Source organism: Lissotriton helveticus, chromosome 3_1 (genome assembly GCF_964261635.1).
Source record: "Lissotriton helveticus chromosome 3_1, aLisHel1.1, whole genome shotgun sequence".
Classification (NCBI taxonomy): Eukaryota; Metazoa; Chordata; class Amphibia; order Caudata; family Salamandridae; genus Lissotriton; species Lissotriton helveticus.
Window position 1 is genome coordinate 1,262,452,380 of NC_136061.1, and position 26,179 is coordinate 1,262,478,558.

Below are 26,179 nucleotides of genomic sequence, written 5' to 3' on the forward strand. Positions count from 1 at the left end.
CCCCACTAATGATCCACAGGAAAAACATATCCCTCAGATAATACATCTGCCAACATCAACTTGCAAAGGCTTATCAGAATGTGGCACCCTAAGTGCATCATTCAGGACAATGCAGGTAGTTCTTCATTCCCCACTGTCCCTTGCCCCACAGACCTAGTGGAGCTATCCCCATCCATATGTAGCAAATAAGTTTGTAAGGGCCCCCATATATCCTTCGGCCTAGATGTAAGCGGTATTAATTCTGCGTAGACAGCCGTCTGTTCCTGACAGTATACAAGATCCCGCACCCATTCTTTAAATTTCGGATCCCGCCCCCATCTACAAGCCAATCTGTGTTTTGCCATTAATAGAGCAATATCTAGAAACTTTCTGCTCTGCTTGGGTATATGAGCAGTATATCCCAATAACATCAGCACAGTATCCCTTTCTCTCGCTATTTCTAGCATTTGTTCAAATGCCACATGTATCTTTGCCCAGTACTCGCTTATAGCTGGACATTCCCACGCCAGGTGCATAAAGCCAGCCCCCTCCCTCTGACATCTCTCACATCTATCATTGTCCGACAGACGGAACCTTAATTTCCTTACGGGCGTGTAATACACACGTTGCAGAAATTTATAGTGTATTATCTTAAACCGACAGCTAGAGGACACTTCACCCGTGACATTACAACAATACCGCCACTGATCCTCCGACACTTCCTGTCCCAAATCCTCCATTCAGTGGCCGCGGGCCAAACTGCTTACCCCCATTTTCTCCGCCCGTATTATGCGATACAAACCCGACACTATGTGCTTCCCATCAGGGGAACTAAGAATGAAATGTAATGGGGCAAACGTTTCCGGCTCACACGGATAATCCGGAATCAAGTTCCGCATTCCCTGTCGCAGTCTGATGTATAAGAAATGGTCCAAGGGTGTAGGTGGGGTATCCCGGAAGCACTGCTCTCGTGTTTTAAACCGGCCATCACAGAACATATCTCCCCATGTTGACATCTTCAGCCGCTTACACATAACTTGGAACCCCGTTTCATGCAGCATTACAAGGTCTGGATGGTACACCAACGAAAGCCGTGGTGAATATAGGAGACGCGTTCCCAACATCCGTGCTATTCGTTGCCATGCGTCAATTGTGCAAGTGACTGTTGTGTATGGCGTCTCCACTACACTAAGAGGCCCATGAACAATGCCGGCAAGTGGAACAGGCCGCGCAATCCAGTCTTCAACCGCCAGTTGGGGCATAAATGGCGTGGGTGCCATTCAGTGATATGCATAATGCACCTGTGCACTAAAATAATAGATTTCCAGATCCGGCACATCAAAACCCCCTTTATCATATGGCTGCACAAGAATTGACCATTTAAGTCGGGACTTCTTACCCCCCATTCTAACCTTATCAATTTAGTACGGAGCGTTTTAAAAAAGAACGCACCAGGATAGTACGGAATATTAAGAAATAAGTATACAAATTGGGGAACCACTACCATCTTTATAAGTGACACTCACCCCACCATCGACAGCGGTAAGGATATCCAACAAGTACCCTTATCCACCAGTTTCGTTACTGCAACCCCATAGTTCAACCGAAGCGTTTCCACCCTATCCCTGGGGATCTGTATGCCTAAGTATCGAAGTTCAGTAATACACCATTCTAAAGGATAATCTAAAGTAAACTTAGGAACAGCGGGTGTAAGCGGGAAAAACTGTGATTTTCCCCAGTTTATATTAACTCCCAATAATTGGCCGAACACCAGAAATTCCCGCAGAAGGGGATTAAGATTTTGCTCGGGGTCCCTAACGTATAACGTTATGTCATCTGTGTATAGCGATAACAAGATCTGTTGTTGAAAACACTAAATCACCCTATCCCTATGTACCTGCCGCAATCTAGACGCCAAGGGCTCCACTGTTATTGCAAATAGTAACGGGGATAATGGGCACCCCTGACGTGTACCCCGTGAAATGTCAATGGCCGAAGATACATGCCCATTAACTAACACCTTGGCAGTTGGTCTATAATACAATAATTTAATCCAAGACACATAGATCGGTAGAAACCCCATCCTCTGCAACACCTTAAACAAATACCTCCACTCCACGGAGTCAAAGGCCTTTGAGGCATCTAAAAAAACAGCGGCCACCGGGAATTTAGGTGCCAATGTCCGTATCAAGGAAAACAACGTGCGCAGATTGTTAGTGGTAGCCCGTCCCGGAACAATCCCTGATTGATCCATCAGGACGATCTTATCCATCAGCAACGTTAGGCGACCCGCCAAGACCTTCGCCAGTATTTTGGTGTTGCAGTTAATAAGCGACAATGGCCTATAGGAGTCTGGTTTCTTGGGAGGTTTATCAGGCTTTAACAGTGACGTAATGACCACTTCTCGCATGGAAGGGGGAAGAGCCCCACTCTCAAAGGACTCCTCAAAAATTTCCTTCAGTACCGGTGCCATAACATCAATATAACATTTATAAAATTTGGCGGGTATCCCATCCAACCCCGGTGCCTTCCCATTCTGTAGGGACATTGTGGCCTCTCTAATCTCATCTACTTCTAATGGGGCACTCAGAAATTGTCTATGTACATCACTCAACCAACAAATCGCCACATCCCCCAAAAAATTGTCCAACTCCACTTCTTCTATCCTACGTGTGGTGTACAAATCAGTGTAGTGTTCCTTGAGAATGTCCAGTATGCCTTCCGTGTCATGTCGCAACACTTCCTCCCGTGTTTCCATCTCAAGGAAAGTGTTATGTAACCTTGGACAGCAAGAGTGAGTTCTGCCAGCACCCTCTCCGGGCGCTCCCCCTCCCCGTATTTTCGTGCCACCCAATGTTGCCCCCTAAATTTCCCTTCTCTTTCCGCCTCCTTCTCGTACGCAGATAACTTACTCCTAAAGTCACTTTGCACTTTCCCAATCTCTCCCTGTACCATTCTATCCTCTAGCCTCTTCATATCTAGTTCCAGTTTCCGTAGCGTATTTTGAATATCTCTTAAGACCCCAAAGCTCTTGGATATGCAATATCCGCGCATTGTGACCTTAAAGGCCTCCCATATAGTTTACACGCTATCTATAGATCCTTTGTTTCTTACAAAAAATTCCTTTATTTCCACCTCCAGCTCCATCCGAAACACCAAGTCAAGCAGCGCTTTCGGTTGCAACCTCCATGGCGGTCTCGGCCTATCATATCCTGGCATAGCGATCACGGTACTCACTGGGCAATGATCTGAATATGTTCTAGGGTGATGTGTAGCTTCCTTAAGACCCATGGCCAACCCTCTAGACACTAAACAGTAATCCAACCTGGTCCTTGTCCCTGTATATGAGGTAAAATGTGTCCCTTCCTGTCTTTCAGGGTGGAGTCTCCTCCATATTATTATTATTATTATTAAACACAGTTCTACTAGAGAACAATGGGTCCAAGGGACAATATTTACCGACCAACTTGACAGATTCAATCCCCAAATCTCAACTAATACAAAAAACAAGTGGAATCTGGTGGTCATCTCAAAAGACTAAAGACATGAAAAAGGTAAAAGGAAATGCAACTACTGGAACATACAGATCACTATAAAGAGTGTCTCGACCAAGACAATACAATTAAATCAGCCTTATTATGACATAGGAAAGTGGCTTCTGGATTTCCATCAACTGCCCTTCGTGGCCAGTGTCGTCATCTGGAATTCCATCTTCCCTGTCACAGCACCTCATTAACACAAGAGGTGACTCTGTGCGGGGTGCAGTCTAGTGTACAGATAACAGGAACCAGAAGATGGTTGTATCCCTACCAACCTACGTGCAAGGGCCAACATACAGTGCAGTGAAAGGAATATGGTGCAAGTTAAAAAAGGATAAGGAAGTAAATAGATAACTTTATTCAAATACTACCTCCAAACCAAGTTAAAAGTGATGAACATATGCTGTATTCGGATGTATGACGTTACAACGCATACTTTTACAACGACTACCATTACAACGAATTTTTTACAACGCTAAAACTTTTACAACGCATACCATTACAACGCAAGTACCTTTACAACGCATACCATTACAACGTAAATATTGGTAAGTATATAATATTTTTTTTAATATAAATTAATTTAAATTATTAAAATATAATTACATTTTATTTAATTTTATTTAATTAATTTAATTTAAATATAATTTAAATTTATTTTTACAAATTAACCCTGTACCCCAAAAACCCAAAACTGAGCCTGAACCCTAAAAATATTTTTTTTAATAAAAAATTAATTTAAATTTTTTAAATATAATTAAATGTTATTTAATTTCATTTAATTAATTTAATTTAAATATAATTTTAATTTATTTTTACAAATTAACCCTGTACCCCAAAAACCCCAAACTGACCCTGAACCCTAAAAATACCCCTTTACCCAAAAACTGAAAACTGACCCTGAACCCTAAAAATACCCCTTTACCCAAAAACTGAAAACTGACCCTGAACCCTAAAAATACCCCTTTACCCAAAAACTGAAAACTGACCCTGAACCCTAAAAATACCCCTTTACCCAAAAACCCAAAACTGACCCTGAACCCTAAAAATACCCCTTTACCCAAAAACCCAAACATATAATATTTTAAAAATAATTATATACTTACCAATACTTACGTTGTAATGGTATGCGTTGTAAAGGTACTTGCGTTGTAAAATCCTGCATTGTAATGGTATGCGTTGTAAAAGTTTTTGCGTTGTAAAAATTTCGTTGTAATGGTAGTTCGTTGTAAAAGTTGCGTTGTAAAGGTTGTTTCCCGCTGTATTCGCATGGCGACAAGGTCAAAGATATACTGCATGAAGGGTATGCTTGACAGAGGCCAGCTAGGGGGAAGAGACTTTATGTTCAACCACTACATGCCCAAACACCCTTTTGTATGTAGAGACCCGCACTAAAAGTAACATTTATGTCTCTTCTGTCTTTAGGGCGGGGTCTCCCGACACCTGAGTGAGTACCGGGTGAGGTGAGGCTATTACCTCACACAGGACAGGTGAGTGTATCTGTTCTCAAACAAGGTGGAGAAGGTGAAGGAATGCAACGAGCTGTTTTTATAGTACATGTACATACATATTTCTCTGTATCTTTATCTCCTACAGGAGTGAAGTCCACCCTGCCTGTATGGAGGTATTTTATACTCACCACTATTTTGATCACTATTTGCAGTAGATTATCTATCTGTCCCTGTTCTTCTTGTAACTACGGAGTCCAAACTGGCTGGTTGGCTACCGTGTGGAGGTCCCGGGCCAAGAGAGCGGTGCGTCCGCTCTACAACAAATTGAGGGTAAAGGGTATCCTTGCCAATCACCTCCTCCAGCATCTTCTCAATGTACCCTTCCGTCCTTCCAGTGTTTTTACTCTCCGGTACGCCTAGAACGTGAATATTATTTCTGCGGCTACGAGCTTCAATGTCCTTGTTTTTAGCATTAATTATTTTCATCAGCTTGTCCATCTGTGACACTGCTGTTTTTAACCCTGTAGTGGCCTCCTCCGAGATCCATTGTTCCGCCTCCTTCAATCGGGCATCATGTCCTTCCAGCTTGTGGGTTATAGCATCCATGCGAGTCGTGATGGTATCCATTTTGTCCGCCATTGAAGCGAAACCCTGTTGCATCTCTGATAGTAAGGTGCGCATGTCACCGGACATTTCAGCATCCGTCTCTGTGGGGTTTGTCCCTGCATTCCGTTCTTGCTCCTTAGGGGATAGTGCCCCAGTCTTTTTTGCTTCAAATGTGAGCCATGGTTGGCGTGCGTCAGTCCGACCCATCTTACAGGAGGCAGCCACCAGACCCCTGCGTATGTTCTTTGTGGCCAATAATACGTTCCACTGCAATAGCTACGATCGCCTTCCGCTACAGTTGGCTGCCAGAGAATCACACCTCACAGCTACTCAGGCTATTATCACCTGCATTGGAGCGCTCACCCCACGGTGTCAATGCCAAGCTCCCGTTCTGCAATCTGCAGGCAGGAAGTATATATAGCACTCAGTGGTAGTCCCCTTCTCCCCCGGTGCAGGAGTATGCCAAGTGAAGTCCTCCGTGCAGTATACTGAGGCAACCAGTCAGCGATTAGCCACACCAGTGTGTTTCTTGTCTGCTGTTCACAGGATTTTTGGCATCACGTGCCTATGATTCCGCTGGGGGTGCCGCCAACAGCTCTCTATACATTGAATCGTAGCTGACTGTGCTCCTCACAAACTGCACCTCTTGTTCAGGCGCTCACTACATCAGCGATGGGCGCGTTACCAGTTCACAATATATTATAATCCTGCGCTCCCTCTCACCGCGCTTTGCCAGGCCTTAGAGAACTCCACCCAATGATACCAGTCTTTGGTAGTATGCCCGGCCTCCGCCGTTAATCCAAAGTGTGTCCTGCAGCAGCCAGTGCACCAATGCCGCTAGGATGTAGGCCTCTTCTATCGCCCATCAGCAGGCCACCATTTTCCGCCCCCCCTTCGCGTATGGGCACAGAAATCTCCCACGCTGATATCTCAGGCACCACACGACCCGTGTGCCCCCGTCAGCTGTATCCCATATGGCGCAATCACTGTGGGTGTCCTCTTGGCGCAGATCTGCTGATATCTCCGTCTTGTGGCCTAGACACCTCATGGCCGCAGCGGCACTCGCGTGAGCTCTCACCCCCAGGCACCGCTCCAGGGCACAGCCAAGGCTGTTCCGCTCTATCTTCAGCAGCGGCCGACAGGCAGAAGTCGCGACGCTGCAGTCCACAACTCTCGCGCCGCATACACTCCACATTGTCAGAAAGCCTCTGCTTTCATTTTCACGCCGCTGCCACTCCGGGACTCAGGATAATTTATGAAATAATGTGCCGGATGACGGGAGCCTCACCGAGGTGCGGCCATTCCGTGCGTGCGCCACCTAGCGCCCCTAAGAAAGGAGGGTTAGTAAAATGGGGGCCACTCTTAGAAGATGGGAAACTATGTGCACGGGGAAGTCTACATAGACAATCAAACAGGGCCTTAACAAATTTACAGGATTGGTGCCTAAGCCTTAGTGGCTGCACATCTATCACAGAGTTCTGGGTAGGATAATATAACAGTGTTCAATATTCTAGCATGCAGCGGTGCTGTTGTGCTGTGCACCGAGCCACCTAAGGTGCAAATTAGCCGCACCTATCAGCAAAAAGTGCTGGGCGGGGGAGTAACACAGGCTCCCGCAGCCCCTGCAGTACAGGGGGCCCCGCGGGTAGGGCCCCCCTCAGCACAGTACTCCGGCTTGATAGCTCTGTATTAAATCTGGAGCGGGGGCCCTCTGTGTACCTTGCAGGAAGGGGCCTTCAACTTTCCTTACGCCACTGGTGCAGGGCCATATCCAAAAAGAAAAATTGTGGATTGGATGTGATCATTTCTTCTTTCAGAACATTTTTAAGAATGGACTAAATGTTAGAGACTGGATTGTGTGTGCTGGAGTGCAATTTTTCTTTTTGGATAGGGCCTACACAAAATTTGGGTATGTGCAATTAGCGTCATGGTGCTCGCATCAAATGTGGAGCCAAGGCTCTCAATTGAAGTTAGAGGTGGCTCTGCAGGACACTCCGCCAATAAAGAAGGAAGCAGCTTTTATATATTCTGGATTACTAGAAAAATAAGACAATTAAAAACCGGTTCTGTAGAAGAACTGGGATGCCTGGTGTCTCTCTTGTGCCCTATTCCCACTGCAGGAAAAAATGAACCAATGTAGCCTAGCAAGCACCTCTATTTTTAATGGCCATTCGTCCATTTCAAGAGTCTCATTACACTGTGAAATTGGAGCTTTTATGTTTCACAAGTCATCTGTTATTTCACAAATGTAGGTTTTGATAGCCAAAATGCACTTGCCCTGATAGTTATGTACTTATTCATTTTGAAATACATTTCTCACATTTTGCTTCACATTACCTCCTTCTATATAAATTGTCTCTGTTTGAAGGTGTACACTTAAGATACACGTACGCTGGGTTGATGAAAACTAGTCACAATACAGGTTTTTGGTAAACAACGTTTACAATGCATTGTTTACAACGCATGCCATTACAACACAAGTCGTTACAACGACACGTTGTTACATCACATGCCATTACAACGCAAGTCGTTTCAACGACTTGCTGTAGGGGGCAGAAGGTGTTGGATTTGATGGATTTTCAATCCAAAACCTTCCCTACTGTTGCACACACTGGAGTTGGAATAGTAAATTATACTATTCCAAACTCCTGCGCCACCCCAACGGCAAGTAGTTGTAATGATTTGTGTTGTAATTTGTAATTTGCATTTGTATAGCGCATTATCACCAATGGCATGCGATTGGCCTGAACGCTGTGAATTTGCGCTCCCAGGGAGGCTGGGAGCCTGTGCTTTGCTGTCTCCAACCTAGCATCAAAGATGGGTTGGAGACAGCTCAGTGCGCATGCCGGTTTGGCCAGCCTGAGCACTGATAGCAGTGCTGCCCATCACTCCCTCTCCTGACTGCCACGTGATGGCCCTGTCCCCCGGACGCAGCACGTAGAAGTTGAAAAATAAAACAATTCAACTCTTGAGGGTGGTGGTGAGGGAGAGGGGGGGCTCCTCCGGAGCCACCACTTATGGGATTTTATGGGTGCACTAGGGGAAAGATTGTTTTATTGCTTTGATCACACCTGCTTCTCTGCCCCTTGATGGCAGATATGGAGTGGTATTCTCTGGTGTCAGACTGGCACGAGCTGGACCCAAGGAACAAGTGTATCTAAATGTATTTTTTATTATTTATTATTAACTCTAACCAATACCTCTCAACTCGACCGCATTTACCATTGGCAGCGATGCACGTCTGCTGCAGACCTTCTCAATGCAACATTTATGGTGAAAGAGAGAAAGAGCTATAGAACAGAAGAAGGCAGTTCAGGTGCCATGACAGATGCAACCAGCTTATTCCGGGCTCATTTTTTTAAAAAATTACACTTTCAGTCTGAAACTCTCGGCCTGCCTGGAACTAAGAAAGGGGATGCCAGTTTGTGCAGTGATTTATTTTATATTCCTCTTTTCTGTCTGTCCCAAACCAGGAAGAGTATTTGTATTGTTTTCCTGTCCGACCTCATTTTGTCTTCCCTTCGACGCTCATGACGAGCCCAGCTCGTCATGGAGTTTCCATTGATTTCAATGGAAATTACATTGAAGCGCAGGAATGTCCTTAGCATCCAAGTGGTTAAACGCAGCACTGATGAACTGCATCTGCCGACATGTGCCTACATTACTGCCAACGAAAGTTTGGCATAAAGTTGTGTGCTTCGGTTGCATATAGGAGGACTTCATTTAAAAGCTTAATTAATGGAACGGCACTCTACTAGAACGCCTGTGATGCTGGTGCCACTTTCCCAAAATTAAGGCCACTGGTGAGCTCGGCAAAAGCACACCTATAACCAGGTTCAAATTAAAATGATGCTGTTTGCAATACACACAAAATGCACAAAAGACATTTTATGAACCGACATTGACTACGGGGTACTTTTTTGCCAACTGAACTCAGGGGCAGATTTACAAGCCTCTTGCGCCTCCATTGCGTCACTTTCTTTGATGCAAAGTTTGGCGCAAACAATGCAGCCAATTCACAACGTGGCGCATATAGGGAAATGCGTCACGTTGTAAAGCCCTGGGTCACATTATGCCTGTGTCAGGTATAGGCGTTCCCATGCAACAAGCCATGTAGAACTGGTGCAGTGAAAATTACAGCATTTCACTGCGTCACTCTATGCCTTCACTACGTCAAAATCCCAACGCCTGCTCAGACCGGGCGTAAGGAATGACTCAGGGCTCTTTGAATGAGACTCACCTATCTGTTGTGGCGCAGTGCTGGAGTTGCATCACTTTCATGAGCAACTCCTGCTCTGCGTCACTTTTGAGCCATCTGTTAATCCTTGTGCCATGGAGCCTTGTATTGTAAATACAGCACATCCATGGTGGCACAAGGATATTTGGCGCTGGCGCAAGAAAACTGACGCATCTATGCCGATGCATCAGTTCCTTGTAAATCTGCCCCTTAGTATACAACATATAGATCAGAATGTATTGTCTATACCAAATAGTAAGATAGGTGGATTCACGTACACGAGGGAGGGGCTTTTAGTGGCGTGGCTATGTTACCATGGGAGCTAATGCAAAGTAGGAAAATGGACCCGTACCACCGGCTGCCCTGTTGATGGCGAAGCGCACTCTCCGTTCTCCTTGCCGTCACCTTAGGCGTCAGAGTAGTTCTTTCCCATCATGGCTAACCATTATTACCTCCCTAATCGGATAGTTCATGCTCTGTCTTGCGGCCCAGTCGGTATAATCATCTTCACACTACAGTTTCTAGGCTGGCTACTCTGCTATTCAGCTAATCCACACGATCAAAACATAGGGTGTTTCGTAACCCTCTTTTGCATAGAGTAACGTGACGTCACGAGTTGGAAGGTGGGCAGGGCGTTTTGGTGTGCCTCCTGCAGTTTGCCCCGCCCAAGTGTCAGCCTGGTTTGCACTCTTCAGGGCAAATCGGGCTAAACAGGGGGCGCGGCCACCCGAGGCGGAAGAGGCCGCCCATCCAATGGGTGCGTGCCGTCTCCCACAATGACTACGGTGCTTGAACTGCCAGCCGCTCACGTGATCACGCCACGCCCCCTTCTGCCTGACAGGTCCTTGTCCCGCCCCACGTGGGCTTGTCATGCGAGGTAGAGTTGAGGCGAAAAAACGATAGCACCGCCCTCACGGAGAGACCTGTACGGCTTTGCCTTCTGATTTGATGTCAGGAGAACCCAGTGGGACGCCCCTCTCTGCTCTGATTGGTCCGTAGACAGTTCGGTTCAGACCGGACCACAGCGGGTGGGGCTGAGCTGCACGCCTCACTAGCTCTGGAAAACCCCCGTCGCTGACGTCGCTCCTTGAGCGTTGGAGAGGCGGTTGCCATGGGCAACAGAGAGCTTTTAGTCTCTGTCGTGCGTGCAGCGAGCCTGTCTGCATCTCCGTTCTTCAGAAGAAGGGACGAGGGAGGGCGGGAAGCGGCATGGGGAGAAAAAGACTAGTGAAAGAGTAGTGTCACCGCTATCTCCACACGAGGGACTGTAAGGAGTAGGCAATGTCAGTGGTAGCAATGCAAAGCCAGCGTGGTTGGGGGCCGCGGTATGGTGTGAAGGGATGGATCCCCGGACTCTATAGAGGAGGTGGCATCATTCCCAGAGGTGCCGATGTCAAATGTCATTGTTGTCTTTTGAGAAATTGCTGCTTATTGTTTAAGGTGGAGACAGGTGTTTACTTTTCTTTAGCTTACTGCACAATGTGGATTTTGTAGTGTTCTGCTAACACAGCAACATTTAAATGGCTAAAAATGAACTGTACAATATTTCAAAATAAATAGGAATTCACAAATTAAGTTTTGTTTTCTAAGTCTAAAGTGTGATGGAACACAGATTTGTATAGTGTCAAAACAAATCAAGACACTTTACTTGGTGATGCACAAATTACATTTTGGCGGACACGTTCTTGTTTGTGTGCTATGTAGTTGGATCAGTAAAAATATATGTGTGCAAATGTAGTGGTCATTTCAATAGAAAATGTGCTGTCTGAAAATGACAATGGCTTCTACATCATGCTTTAGTAATATATTATGAAAGTGTGCTCCTAATTGCAACACCAGCTACGTACTACCCCCTTGTCACTCCTGCTGAATTGGCGTGGGTCATTTGTAACTCTTGTTCTTAGTATGATGTTTAGATTTTTCAAAATCTCCATGAGTTCAGTGATGTAATATTGATGTCAGCCCCACTAGGCTGAAAATTGTTCCACCATCACTGCCTACTAGGGCAGCACCAGGAGTTTGATGTTAGCCCATTCCGATTCCCTCAGCTGCAGGAGTCAGACTCTGGGCAGCAGAGTCTACTGCAGCACCTGTGGGGGCACTGTGCAAACATCTCATTGTACACGCACTGAATGGCTGAGCAGTGCTCATCTCACGTTTGTAAATGCAAAGTGCGCCATTCATTCCTGCCTACCTAACACCTGCAGAGGTCAAAGAAGAAGTTATGCCCATGCTACTGGGTGGTATCTGAAGACAAGCCACTAACTGTAATCTTATTTATTTATTTATTTATTATAGAGTTTTGTATAGCGCGAACAAGACCCGTGGGTATCAGAGCGCTTAACAGTATGAGGTCGGTTATAGTTCACATAGATAGTAACATTTTTAAAATAGTCCATAAATGAGGTAGATACTTGTGTGAAATACTGAGGTAGAACCTTATATGCCATTGTGGGTTGGGAGTATATACAAATTTACATAGCATGGGCGTCTACATAAAGAGTTAGCTTAGTAAATTGGATAAATTGTATATGGGTCCCTCGTTGAATAACTATGAGGTAGGTAGTTATAATACATATCGGAGGTAGATTAGGTAAATAAGCGTATACATAATAGCAGGATGTACTAGGAGGATATAACCTATGTGTATAAGTATCAGCACTAGGTACACGTAAGGATACAGCTAGGTCTCGGGAGAGACTCCTGATCCGAGTCAGTGTTCTGCATTATCTTTGGTCAAGTCAGCATCTTTCCCTTATAGTCACGTTGATGCTGTGAATTAGGATGAACAATAGTTCCAGTCACAGGTCATCAGCCTCCACTATGTAGGTATTTACTCATCAAGATGCTTTTCACTTCCTTCTTAAATGTTCCTGTATTCCGAATCTTCCTAATGTTTGGAGGTAATGAGTTCCAGATTCTGGGGGCTGCGCCCGAGAATGCTCGATCGTACGTTTTTTTCTTCCGGAAAGAGGCTGGTCGCAGCAGCAGTTCCTTGGCACTCCTGGCTGGTCTCTTTCCCCCTGATATCTCAATTTTCCCTGCTAGGTAACTGGGGGTGTTGTAGTGGAGCGCTTTATGGGTGATACATGCTATTTTTAATTGAATTCTTGCTTCATATGGTAGTCAGTTTAGTGCTTTCAGATGGGGAGAAATATGATCAAATTTCCTCGATCCAGTGATAAATCTTGCCGCTGCGTTGAGACATGCTTTTAGCGGTGCAGTGGACAATTTTGGTAGACCAGCCAAGGTGGAGCACCCATACTCAATTCTTGAAACAACTAAAGATTGGACTGCCAGTTTAAGATCCGCCTCTGATATGTATGGTTTCAGGTAGTTCAGGTGGAAACGCGCATTTCTAGCCATTGACTTAATGTGGGCTTGCATGTCGAGGTTCTCATCTAAAGTGATTCCTAGCGATTTCGCTGAGTTGACTAGGGTTGGGGTGCAGTTTAGCGCAGTCACCAGCTTGGTCCATTCCTTCATTTCTGTGTGGTTTCTTGGTGGTGCGATTAGTAGGAACTCAGTTTTGCTTGCATTCAGCTTCAGATGATTGGTTGTTCGCCATTCCAATGTCATTTTTAATGTCTCGTTCATTCGTTCAATGTCTTCCAAGGACACGATCTTTATGTATATTTGCGTGTCATCCGCGTACATGTGATAGGATATCTGTGAATTGCGGAGGATTTCTGTAAGAGGTTCAACATACAAGTTAAATAGATCTGGGGATAAGGTCGATCCTTGAGGAACTCCGATAGAGTTAGGGCATGGTAGTGATAGTGCTTGGTTGACCAGGAATCTTTGTGTTCGGTTATGCAGGAATGATTCAAACCATTTCAACACATTTCCAGATATTCCCATCCTCTCTTGCAGCCTGGTCAGAAATGCTTCGTGATTTACAGTGTCAAACGCGGAAGATAGGTCCAAGAGAATCAGTAGGCATGCCTGGTTTTGATCTAGAGCATGTAGGGCGTCGTCAACGATATGGAGGATCGCTGTTTCTGTACTATGGCCTGCTCTGAAACCTGATTGGTAATCGTCCAGCAGGGAAAAGTTGGTAATGTGTTGACTCAGTTGGCCTTGCACGCATTTCTCAATTAGTTTGGCGAGTAGAGGGATGTTGGTCACTTGACGGAAATTATTCGGATCTGTTGCATCCGCTGTCGGTTTTTTGATTATGGGTACGACTTGTCCTGTTTTCAGGCAATCCGGGAGGATCCCTTGTGTCAGAGATGCATTTATAATTTTGGTCCAGATTGGTACCACAACATGACTGATTTCTTTTAGGCATTTCGCCGGAAGCGGGTCTTGATAGTGGTTGTTAGGTTTGATATCAGAGAGCGTTTTGGCGACGGTATTCTGGTCATATAAATCGAAGGTGTCCCAATGTGCCTTATTTTTGGCCTCCTTACAGTTTGTTTTCAGGCTGGTATCTTTTGTCGATACTGGTTGAGAGGGTAGGTTGTCTGCAGCGCTCTTGAGCTCTTTCTCAAGAGTTTCACTGTGTTTAGCCTGAATGTTGGAGGCCAGATGGTGGCAGTTTCTCAAACAACATTAACTTTCTTAGTAGAGAGTGCTGGAACTGGTAAAATGAATGTTTTGAGATTTGTTTGTTTCATCTTATGCTAAAAAAATCATAGGTCACTTTAAACATCTTATTGGAGTCTCTAATTCAAAATTCATCTTTATTAAAACCAGAAGAAGGAATAATTATCCTACTGAGATCTGTGAAAACTGACCTGAATCACAAACAGAAAACAAGATGTTGCTCTCCAGAGTGAGATGCTGAGAGAGGTGAAACTCGAGTTCCTGTTATACACAGTACTGTAATAGAGGTGTTATATAAAAAGGTGGTCGATTACAAAACAGTTAGACATCTCATTACTAAAGAAGAAAGGTACATCAAATAAGTAAGTCTCATTTAGATTGCATTTAATCCAGCCGCTTGCAGTGATTTACTGCAGTTGTACATGTATTATATTTCAAATTCATACAATACATGGTAAATTCAACTTTACTCACTAATTCGTGCTCGGTGATTGTCAGATAAAGAAAAGGATTCAAAGAAGGGTAGGGTGTGTTTGGAAAAGAATAAGGGACAAAGAAAAGGAATTGTGTCCTTTAAATAATTCACTCTTATTCAACAAAACATTTCAAATCATGTTATAGATCACAATTTGTTCCCACAATGTACACTATACACATTAGTTGAATATGGCTCATTTTCCGGTAAAGTGTGTATGTGTAAGTCATAATGTCGACGTTTCGACCCCCAAATACAGGGCAGATGGATCCTCAGTTCGGGGTCTTCCTCAGGACAATTAAAAACAATGACAGTGAGCACCTGGGAAAACAAAAAAGTGTGTGTCACTGGGTGTGGTCAATTAAAAAACAAGGCCCAGAGTTGAGATGTACCTACATATGCAGGCGATCGAGTGAAGACCCGTCTGTGTTGGGACTCGTGCCTGTGAAGTGGTTTTCTGGGGAAAATGAATTACGGTTAGGAAGGATAATGAGGGCAGGCTTTTAATAATCTGGAAAACGCAGATTAACAGCGACTTACTCAGTTCGCCCGTGCAGTAGAAGGCGATACTGGTACCGGTCTAGCTGTGGGTGAGGCAAGCGTCCTTCAATCAGCGGACGGTCCAGTCAAACGTGTAGATGAGTTACACAATCTAAAGGAAAAATAGAGGAATAGGGAAATTGTATTCCTTGGTGCGACCACTCTATGTGGTAGACTAGAACAAAGGCAGGGGGTGGGGGCCCATAAACCCGAGGTCGTGCGCTTATGAATAACCGGCCCTGGGTGGCATCCCAACTATGTGGTATATGAGGCAACAATGCTCAACGACCGTCAAAGGTGGTCGGTCTCATAAGGGCGGGGGAGAGCAAACAAGATCTCTCCCAGGCGTGGTGGCCCAAGTTGGTTGAGAGGAAAAATAAATAAATACGATGTCGCGCTATTTGGAGCGTGACTCTTCGAAGTGGAAATCAATTACATCCACGGGGATAGGGAATGTTTCTGCATACCTGTGGGTATGGCTGAGCAGAAGCATCCAGCGGTATAGTGCCAGAAAAAGTCAGGATAGCGTAATTCCTCGACTTATAATTAATTCCGGTTATTGTCAAGTGATTGTTTACATAATTATCAAAGTTGTGCCGCCTGGGGTGCTCAAAGCATGGAGATCGATATTTAATCAGGTAAAATAGCACAGAGGGAGCAGAGCGAGCTTACCTGAGGGAACCGCTGCCGAGTCGACCACAGTGACAGCTCGCAGCGCGCGTCTGCCTGTAGATGTAACAGACGTATCCAGGGCGCGTCTCCAAGGGGCGTGACAGAGCACCTCGCGGTGCCGCCGCTGGCTGCTGCGCGGCTAGGTGAAAGGTGAGGAGCGCATGCGCCGACAGAGGGACACTAGACATTGCTCCGAGAGGTCTCTCAGAGTGATTGCGGCAACATGCAGGGAAATTAGATGAATCATAATCCAGTTCAAGAGCCTAGATACAGGGGGAGCATCAATAGGCAAAAGAATTTTAAAAACGTTAATGTTCTGCATCGATCTCTACCGAGGCGATGCCAAGGTGCGTGATTACTATAAGTGTGGATCAATCATATGTGTACACATCCCATACTGCTGGTATGTTACCCTAAGTGGGTGGGTGTAGTGTATCATTGGACCGTATTACCCAAGGTCTATAAAGATGGATCACATCTGTCGTGGTATCCACATTAACATTTGTATGCAGAAGTACAGTTCAAAAGGGTACCCCTGTCCCGGCTATAAAACATCAAGATGTACATATCCCACATTATTTCATACTGTAGTCTTGATACCAATGTCCAATCAAACACAGTGTCCCTGTACAGGATATAAAACCCTTATGTTATGACATCTTACTGGTCGGGAGCCAGTCCAGCCAATTGGGAGTAAGTGGCATCAAGTTCATTCAGGCCATTGTCAACGGTGTCCAAAGTATACATCCATTTGCACTCCCTAACATTTAGCAGTGAATTCAGGTTACCCCCCCTGGGACCCACAGCGATTTTCTCGATCACCAGCCATTTGAAGGATTCAGGGGTGTGTGATTTAGACGTGAAGTGTTCAACCAGAGGGGAGCCCGCTGTCTGACACCTAATTCTACTACAGTGTTGCAGAATACGTTTTTTCACATGTTGTTTGGTTTGTCCGATGTATACCAGATCACAAGGGCATATGATGGCGTAAATGACGTCACTTGTATTACAGTTGGTCATCGTTTTCAAGGTAACTGTCTTGTTACGATAGTGCCAAACCTGGGTTTCCAATGCCTGTGGGCACGCTTTACACTTTGTGCATTTGAAATGGCCGACCACTTGGGGAAGGTTCCACATGCTCTGCAGAGTGGGAGGCGTCGGGGTTCCTAGATAAGACGAGACCACTTTGTCCCTGATGTTTTTGGCTTTCTTGAAAGCATGCATCGGCAGTTGTTCATGGTTGATCACATCTGATACCATAGGCCAGTGTTTGTTCACCGTCTTCTTAATCTGGTTACTCTTCGTGCAAAACGTAGTCACGCAGATAATCCTTTCGGATTCCCTAGGATGTTCTCTCGGCTTCAAAAGTTCCTCCCTTGGGCTGTACCAGGCTCTCTTTCTTGCTCTCGTCACCAGTCGTCTTGGGTAGCCTCTTTCCATTAATCTCCTAATCAGAAGATCTGATTCTAGGAAGTAGTCTTCTTTGAGTGAGCAGTTCCTCCTTATCCGGAGGAACTGCCCAAACGGTAGATTATCCCGTAGGTTTCTAGTATGGTGACTTGTGTACCGTAGTAGACTGTTCCGTTCAGTGGGTTTACGGAAAAGAGTGGTATGGATGCGACCATTAAGGACCTTGATACTGATGTCTAGGAAATCCACTGAGGTCCTACTCATGTTCATGGTGAACTGAATGTCTTTAGACCGGTTGTTCAGCCAACTGAAGAATCCATTGAGATCATCGACACTCCCGTTCCATAGCATCAGCACATCATCAATGTACCTCCGCCACATCCAAATATTGGATTCGAATGGATTAGTCCCTGTGAGGATGTGTTCTCCTTCCAGTTCCGCCATATACAGTATGGCTAAATCCGGTGCAAATGCCGCCCCCATCGCCACTCCCTTACTCTGGAAGAAGAATTCATCCTGAAAGACGAAGAAGTTCTTCTTCATCGCCACCTCCAGGAGTTGAATGATGAAATCCGTAGGTACCTGGGTTGGTTGGGTTCTCTTGTCCAGTGCCCTTCTCATGGCTTCTAAAGCCGGGTCCTGGGGGATACTCGTATATAACGAGACAATGTCTAATGTGACCATTATTTGTTTTTCTTGATCAAAGGCAACTTCATCCACTTGGTTAATGATCTGCATGGTGTCTCTGACATAGGTGGCAGTCCCAGTTGCTAGGGGTTTCAAAAACGTATCTATGTATTTACATAGAGGTTCCAGAAGAGAACCGCAGCCCGATACAATGGGGCGTCCCGGTGGTTTGGTCATGTCTTTATGTATCTTAGGGAGCGTGTAGATCGTCGGTGTTCTAGGTTGTGCGACGTTCAGATACTCATATTCTTTCTGAGTCAGGAATCCCTCTTCTCGGCCTTTATCCGTGATCTCTCGGATCAGTCTCCTAATCTCCCTGGTAGGGTCGGCGTTGGTCGCAGTATAGCTCACTCCATCCCGGAGCTGTGTGTAGATCTCTTCTTTCTTTGTGATGTCACTTTGGGTGAGAGACAAGCACTAGATAATTTAAGTAACAACAAACTACTGGTAATCAAACCGGCGGACAAAGGAGGGGCGATAGTCCTCCAAGATGTCCAAAATTACAAAGAAGAGATCTACACACAGCTCCGGGATGGAGTGAGCTATACTGCGACCAACGCCGACCCTACCAGGGAGATTAGGAGACTGATCCGAGAGATCACGGATAAAGGCCGAGAAGAGGGATTCCTGACTCAGAAAGAATATGAGTATCTGAACGTCGCACAACCTAGAACACCGACGATCTACACGCTCCCTAAGATACATAAAGACATGACCAAACCACCGGGACGCCCCATTGTATCGGGCTGCGGTTCTCTTCTGGAACCTCTATGTAAATACATAGATACGTTTTTGAAACCCCTAGCAACTGGGACTGCCACCTATGTCAGAGACACCATGCAGATCATTAACCAAGTGGATGAAGTTGCCTTTGATCAAGAAAAACAAATAATGGTCACATTAGACATTGTCTCGTTATATACGAGTATCCCCCAGGACCCGGCTTTAGAAGCCATGAGAAGGGCACTGGACAAGAGAACCCAACCAACCCAGGTACCTACGGATTTCATCATTCAACTCCTGGAGGTGGCGATGAAGAAGAACTTCTTCGTCTTTCAGGATGAATTCTTCTTCCAGAGTAAGGGAGTGGCGATGGGGGCGGCATTTGCACCGGATTTAGCCATACTGTATATGGCGGAACTGGAAGGAGAACACATCCTCACAGGGACTAATCCATTCGAATCCAATATTTGGATGTGGCGGAGGTACATTGATGATGTGCTGATGCTATGGAACGGGAGTGTCGATGATCTCAATGGATTCTTCAGTTGGCTGAACAACCGGTCTAAAGACATTCAGTTCACCATGAACATGAGTAGGACCTCAGTGGATTTCCTAGACATCAGTATCAAGGTCCTTAATGGTCGCATCCATACCACTCTTTTCCGTAAACCCACTGAACGGAACAGTCTACTACGGTACACAAGTCACCATACTAGAAACCTACGGGATAATCTACCGTTTGGGCAGTTCCTCCGGATAAGGAGGAACTGCTCACTCAAAGAAGACTACTTCCTAGAATCAGATCTTCTGATTAGGAGATTAATGGAAAGAGGCTACCCAAGACGACTGGTGACGAGAGCAAGAAAGAGAGCCTGGTACAGCCCAAGGGAGGAACTTTTGAAGCCGAGAGAACATCCTAGGGAATCCGAAAGGATTATCTGCGTGACTACGTTTTGCACGAAGAGTAACCAGATTAAGAAGACGGTGAACAAACACTGGCCTATGGTATCAGATGTGATCAACCATGAACAACTGCCGATGCATGCTTTCAAGAAAGCCAAAAACATCAGGGACAAAGTGGTCTCGTCTTATCTAGGAACCCCGACGCCTCCCACTCTGCAGAGCATGTGGAACCTTCCCCAAGTGGTCGGCCATTTCAAATGCACAAAGTGTAAAGCGTGCCCACAGGCATTGGAAACCCAGGTTTGGCACTATCGTAACAAGACAGTTACCTTGAAAACGATGACCAACTGTAATACAAGTGACGTCATTTACGCCATCATATGCCCTTGTGATCTGGTATACATCGGACAAACCAAACAACATGTGAAAAAACGTATTCTGCAACACTGTAGTAGAATTAGGTGTCAGACAGCGGGCTCCCCTCTGGTTGAACACTTCACGTCTAAATCACACACCCCTGAATCCTTCAAATGGCTGGTGATCGAGAAAATCGCTGTGGGTCCCAGGGGGGGTAACCTGAATTCACTGCTAAATGTTAGGGAGTGCAAATGGATGTATACTTTGGACACCGTTGACAATGGCCTGAATGAACTTGATGCCACTTACTCCCAATTGGCTGGACTGGCTCCCGACCAGTAAGATGTCATAACATAAGGGTTTTATATCCTGTACAGGGACACTGTGTTTGATTGGACATTGGTATCAAGACTACAGTATGAAATAATGTGGGATATGTACATCTTGATGTTTTATAGCCGGGACAGGGGTACCCTTTTGAACTGTACTTCTGCATACAAATGTTAATGTGGATACCACGACAGATGTGATCCATCTTTATAGACCTTGGGTAATACGGTCCAATGATACACTACACCCACCCACTTAGGGTAACATGCCAGCAGTATGGGATGTGTACACATATGATTGATCCACACTTATAGTAATCACGCACCTTGGCATCGCCTCGGTAGAGATCGATGCAGAACATTAACGTTTTTAAAATTCTTTTGCCTATTGATGCTCCCCCTGTATCTAGGCTCTTGAACTGGATTATGATTCATCTAATTTCCCTGCATGTTGCCGCAATCACTCTGAGAGACCTCTCGGAGCAATGTCTAGTGTCCCTCTGTCGGCGCATGCGCTCCTCACCTTTCACCTAGCCGCGCAGCAGCCAGCGGCGGCACCGCGAGGTGCTCTGTCACGCCCCTTGGAGACGCGCCCTGGATACGTCTGTTACATCTACAGGCAGACGCGCGCTGCGAGCTGTCACTGTGGTCGACTCGGCAGCGGTTCCCTCAGGTAAGCTCGCTCTGCTCCCTCTGTGCTATTTTACCTGATTAAATATCGATCTCCATGCTTTGAGCACCCCAGGCGGCACAACTTTGATAATTATGTAAACAATCACTTGACAATAACCGGAATTAATTATAAGTCGAGGAATTACGCTATCCTGACTTTTTCTGGCACTATACCGCTGGATGCTTCTGCTCAGCCATACCCACAGGTATGCAGAAACATTCCCTATCCCCGTGGATGTAATTGATTTCCACTTCGAAGAGTCACGCTCCAAATAGCGCGACATCGTATTTATTTATTTTTCCTCTCAACCAACTTGGGCCACCACGCCTGGGAGAGATCTTGTTTGCTCTCCCCCGCCCTTATGAGACCGACCACCTTTGACGGTCGTTGAGCATTGTTGCCTCATATACCACATAGTTGGGATGCCACCCAGGGCCGGTTATTCATAAGCGCACGACCTCGGGTTTATGGGCCCCCACCCCCTGCCTTTGTTCTAGTCTACCACATAGAGTGGTCGCACCAAGGAATACAATTTCCCTATTCCTCTATTTTTCCTTTAGATTGTGTAACTCATCTACACGTTTGACTGGACCGTCCGCTGATTGAAGGACGCTTGCCTCACCCACAGCTAGACCGGTACCAGTATCGCCTTCTACTGCACGGGCGAACTGAGTAAGTCGCTGTTAATCTGCGTTTTCCAGATTATTAAAAGCCTGCCCTCATTATCCTTCCTAACCGTAATTCATTTTCCCCAGAAAACCACTTCACAGGCACGAGTCCCAACACAGACGGGTCTTCACTCGATCGCCTGCATATGTAGGTACATCTCAACTCTGGGCCTTGTTTTTTAATTGACCACACCCAGTGACACACACTTTTTTGTTTTCCCAGGTGCTCACTGTCATTGTTTTTAATTGTCCTGAGGAAGACCCCGAACTGAGGATCCATCTGCCCTGTATTTGGGGGTCGAAACGTCGACATTATGACTTACACATACACACTTTACCGGAAAATGAGCCATATTCAACTAATGTGTATAGTGTACATTGTGGGAACAAATTGTGATCTATAACATGATTTGAAATGTTTTGTTGAATAAGAGTGAATTATTTAAAGGACACAATTCCTTTTCTTTGTCCCTTATTCTTTTCCAAACACACCCTACCCTTCTTTGAATCCTTTTCTTTATCTGACAATCACCGAGCACGAATTAGTGAGTAAAGTTGAATTTACCATGTATTGTATGAATTTGAAATATAATACATGTACAACTGCAGTAAATCACTGCAAGCGGCTGGATTAAATGCAATCTAAATGAGACTTACTTATTTGATGTACCTTTCTTCTTTAGTAATGAGATGTCTAACTGTTTTGTAATCGACCACCTTTTTATATAACATTGTACTGACCCAGGTCGATGAGGTAAGGGTTTACCCCATTATTACCTAACACTGTAATAGAGGTGGGCATGCCAAAAAATTAACACGGTGAGACGAGTTGAAGGTCTGTCTTGTCTCTCAGAGCCCAGTCGCGAGCTGAGTTATGAGAACATTTGGCATGGAAATCGTGTAACAAATATTACGTAAACATATGATAACGTGTTTACAAAATGAATTAAAGTATATTTATTTTACAAGCGTATCATCTTAGTACATCAGATTATATCTCACTGCATTCAGTGGCATTTAATAAAAGTGATAGTTTTTAAACATTCATTCCTGACAGCCTCTGGCTGCAGTACCATTAATGAACTCAGAGGCAAGACAGTTGTCATGGTCACCCTATATGTGGGCTACATCCTTATTTTTTTTACAGAGCAATATTATAGTACATTTAGTAAAACACAAGAATACATTTTGTGCAGCACACATCCTCATGTATTTCAAGATTTTCTCATATGCAATAATGAAATAAAATAGGAGGCACAGTAAAATAAAATAATTGCCTTGGGTCTTACAATGTGGTCAAGTGACCACGTCAAGATTTATTCTGAGTTTTCTGGTTTCGTATTCAGTTACCAGGTTGGTATCCCTTTCTCACTCCTGTTTGATGATGACGTTTAATGCTTTGTCTTTCATTCGTGGTCAATGAGATTAGAGTGTGGGTAGGAGGCAGAGCCACAAGAAAGCTCAGCTCTTTCTGGGTTCAAGAGCTCAAGAGGACCTCAAGCTTAATCAGAGCTTAGCATCTGGCTTGAGCCTTCAGCGGCTCATCCACTTCTATACATTACTCTGGGTATTCCGGCTCTAAAATAAGGTAGATGATGCTGCCAGTGAGATACCTGTTTTGTATGTGTAGGTATCTTAGCTTGCACTGCTGATTTCTTGATTTCTATCTTGTACTTGTGCATGTGTGAGGGGAGTTTACACAGTAGCTAAATACTGCACATTGTATGATTGTGTGTGCGTTCACACACAGCTTGGACTGCTGCTCCAGATGATGTCCATGTTCTGTGCAAGTGAGGGATGTGTGCATGGTTTCTGACCATGTTCGTATGTGTTCCATGGATATGAGGGAAGTGTGCACTCCTACCTGGTGCTGTACCTGTTTTGTGTGTGGAAATCTTGCTATATGTGTGAGTTAAGCTTGCATTCACACACCAAAGTGCTGTTCGTTGCACTTGTAACTAATTTGAAATGTTGCTAGTTTGTTGTATCTAAGGGAGGCTCAAATGGTGCTGACCAGTGCCACACTTGTTACATGGCTTTGAAGGAGGCTTGCGTGGCCCTACAATACCACACTTGTTCCATGTCTTTGAGGGAAACTTGCACTGACTGACCCTCCAGTACCGCACTTGTTCCATGTCAATGAAGCAGGCTGGCACTGGCCCTGCGGTACTACACTTGTTCCATGTCCTTTTGGAAAGCTTGTGATGCTCTAGACAAGGACTTTATGGTTTTTGCACGTGTACTCCCTGTGCTCTATCCATTTCTGTGTGTTTTAGGTCTGACCAAACGACTGTTTTAGCTGTCTCTTCAGCCTCATGTTCTCTCAAAAATAATAAATAATCTTGCCTAGAGAAAATCGGCTTTAGATTAGCCTACTTCAGTTGTTCATCAGACAGAGAGTCATTCACATATTAGTTCAGCCCTTCAGAACAACATACATACATACATTTGGGCATTAGATCAGCCCTCTTCAGCCACTGGCTTTGTTGTCAATGTTTTGCTGTACCTAAAGGCAACTACTTGTTTTTCAAATGTCAGGCAGTCGGAGTAGCAGTACTTTGGTTGCTTACTATGTGTTACTCTTCATCCAGAGAAGCCCGACCTCATGAAATATTTCCTTTAGTTCATCCCTCAGCAACTCACCTGCAAATGCCGACTAGTGCTAATTGACTAATGAGAGTATCAGCAGCTCCTCTGTCATTGCTATTGGACCGCAATTTTCGTATGCAGAGCACCAAGCATCCCTGCTTCAAGCTTCAAAACAGAGCCACCATCTTGAAATGGTATTCTGCATTCTCTATCATTTTTTACTGTTCCAAGATGGCAGACCAGAGCAAAGCTTTACTTTTTTTTTTATTGAAGCATTTTCCCTCCAGATTTAGTAGGATTTTTTTGTTTTTCAAAACTTCCATCTCTATTCATTTTAGCAAATGCTTGCACTACAAAGAAAACCACCACCTTGATTTTTAGAAGGAAAGTTGGACTTTTTTGGATGTCAAGACTCTTTCCCATAAATGTCTGCAAAAATCAGACTTACATAATCTGCAGCGCTGGTCCATTTGTGGCTCATTAGAGATTAAATATCCTCAGTAGTCATTCAAACTTCTGTGTAGCTTACTTCAAGAGCCTTCACTTACACTAGTGGACCGATGCAACTGATAACCAAGCTGTGTCTCAATGCCACCATCTGTCCCAACTCTGCTCCTTCCTAGTAAGAGGTGTAGCTGTGTTTGTGCAGTGTGCAGCATAGCCACCACATTTTGTGAGAACAGTATGAGGGGTGTGCTTATGTGAATGCAGTTTTAACATTGTCTTTTGTAAGTGTAGGGTAACTGGTCTACAGGTTAAAAGTTGTGGCTGCGTGAGTCGAGTGAGGCATATGCCTGTGTGAGTGTAGCATGAGCGGTGTGCCTATGTGAGAGCAGCAGCGTGTGAGGCCTCTGCATGTTATGTCTATGTGCTTGCACTTTACAAGGGCCAAACATATCAGTTTTGGTAATGCTTGTTAGGGTTGCGACTTTGATTTGCATAAATGCAGTGCAGGAAGTGGAAATACAATAGTGTGTATGAGAATGGTATTTAGTTTTGATATGGCAGATGCAGACTCTGTTGAAGAAGGTAGAGCAGTGTCGGGGGCCGCTGACAGACTGAGATGTCACCCTAGGGAGGGGGCTCAGTTAATTTGCTTGCACTAGAACCCATGGCAACCTAGCTTTGCATCTGTGTGATTTTGGTCTAAATCACAGAATCACAATTTGGAATTGCAATTCCTAATATACAACAGAATATATTTTAAAATAGTGATTCCTAGTGGGGTCTCAAATTGATCTACTTCATGAATATTCATGAGGTAGGTCACAATTTGTGACACACTAGGTATCACAACAATCACATGGATGGTGTCCTGCAGGGGTCTTAATGAGGATTGTAAGGAGCACTCCGTTTTAAAGCTTGTTCTTGATTCGTATCCACTGGTGCTATGATTAACAAGGGTTGTCAATCCCTGACTGTATCTATGAATTATGATGGGTTGTGGTGCCCACCTAATCATGCACTGTTCACCTGGTGCTCCGCACCTTCTTTACTTAATTGTCAACCAAACAATTTTTCTTTTGTCATCAGTTCAACTTTTAATCATTTTCTTTCTTTTGTGCTTTGCATTTCGTTATTCAAATTCAAAATCAAATTCTTAACAATTTTCATTTCATTGCATTATACTTTTGATACAATAATTTGCAGAGCAATTCAACATGATACATAATGTTTCAAATTTGTTACATCTTGGAGAGCCCAATGCATTTCGGCACCTATCTGTGCCTTCCTCAGGGGCAAATCTGAAATGAAATGTAAAAATGTAATGTGTAAGTGTTATATTCTTAGTG

At 44.7% G+C, this 26,179-nt stretch overlaps 1 long non-coding RNA gene across 3 annotated transcripts in view; it reads left to right on the forward strand.

Moving 5' to 3' along the window:
* LOC144823416 (uncharacterized) overlaps positions 1 to 26,179 on the forward strand; it is a 386,557-nt gene that overhangs the window by 121,212 nt on the left and 239,166 nt on the right. For all 3 annotated transcript variants that reach the window (XR_013608784.1, XR_013608785.1, XR_013608786.1), the window contains exon 2: positions 4,944 to 5,008. This is a non-coding gene — a long non-coding RNA (uncharacterized LOC144823416). The remainder of the gene's footprint in view (positions 1 to 4,943; positions 5,009 to 26,179) is intronic.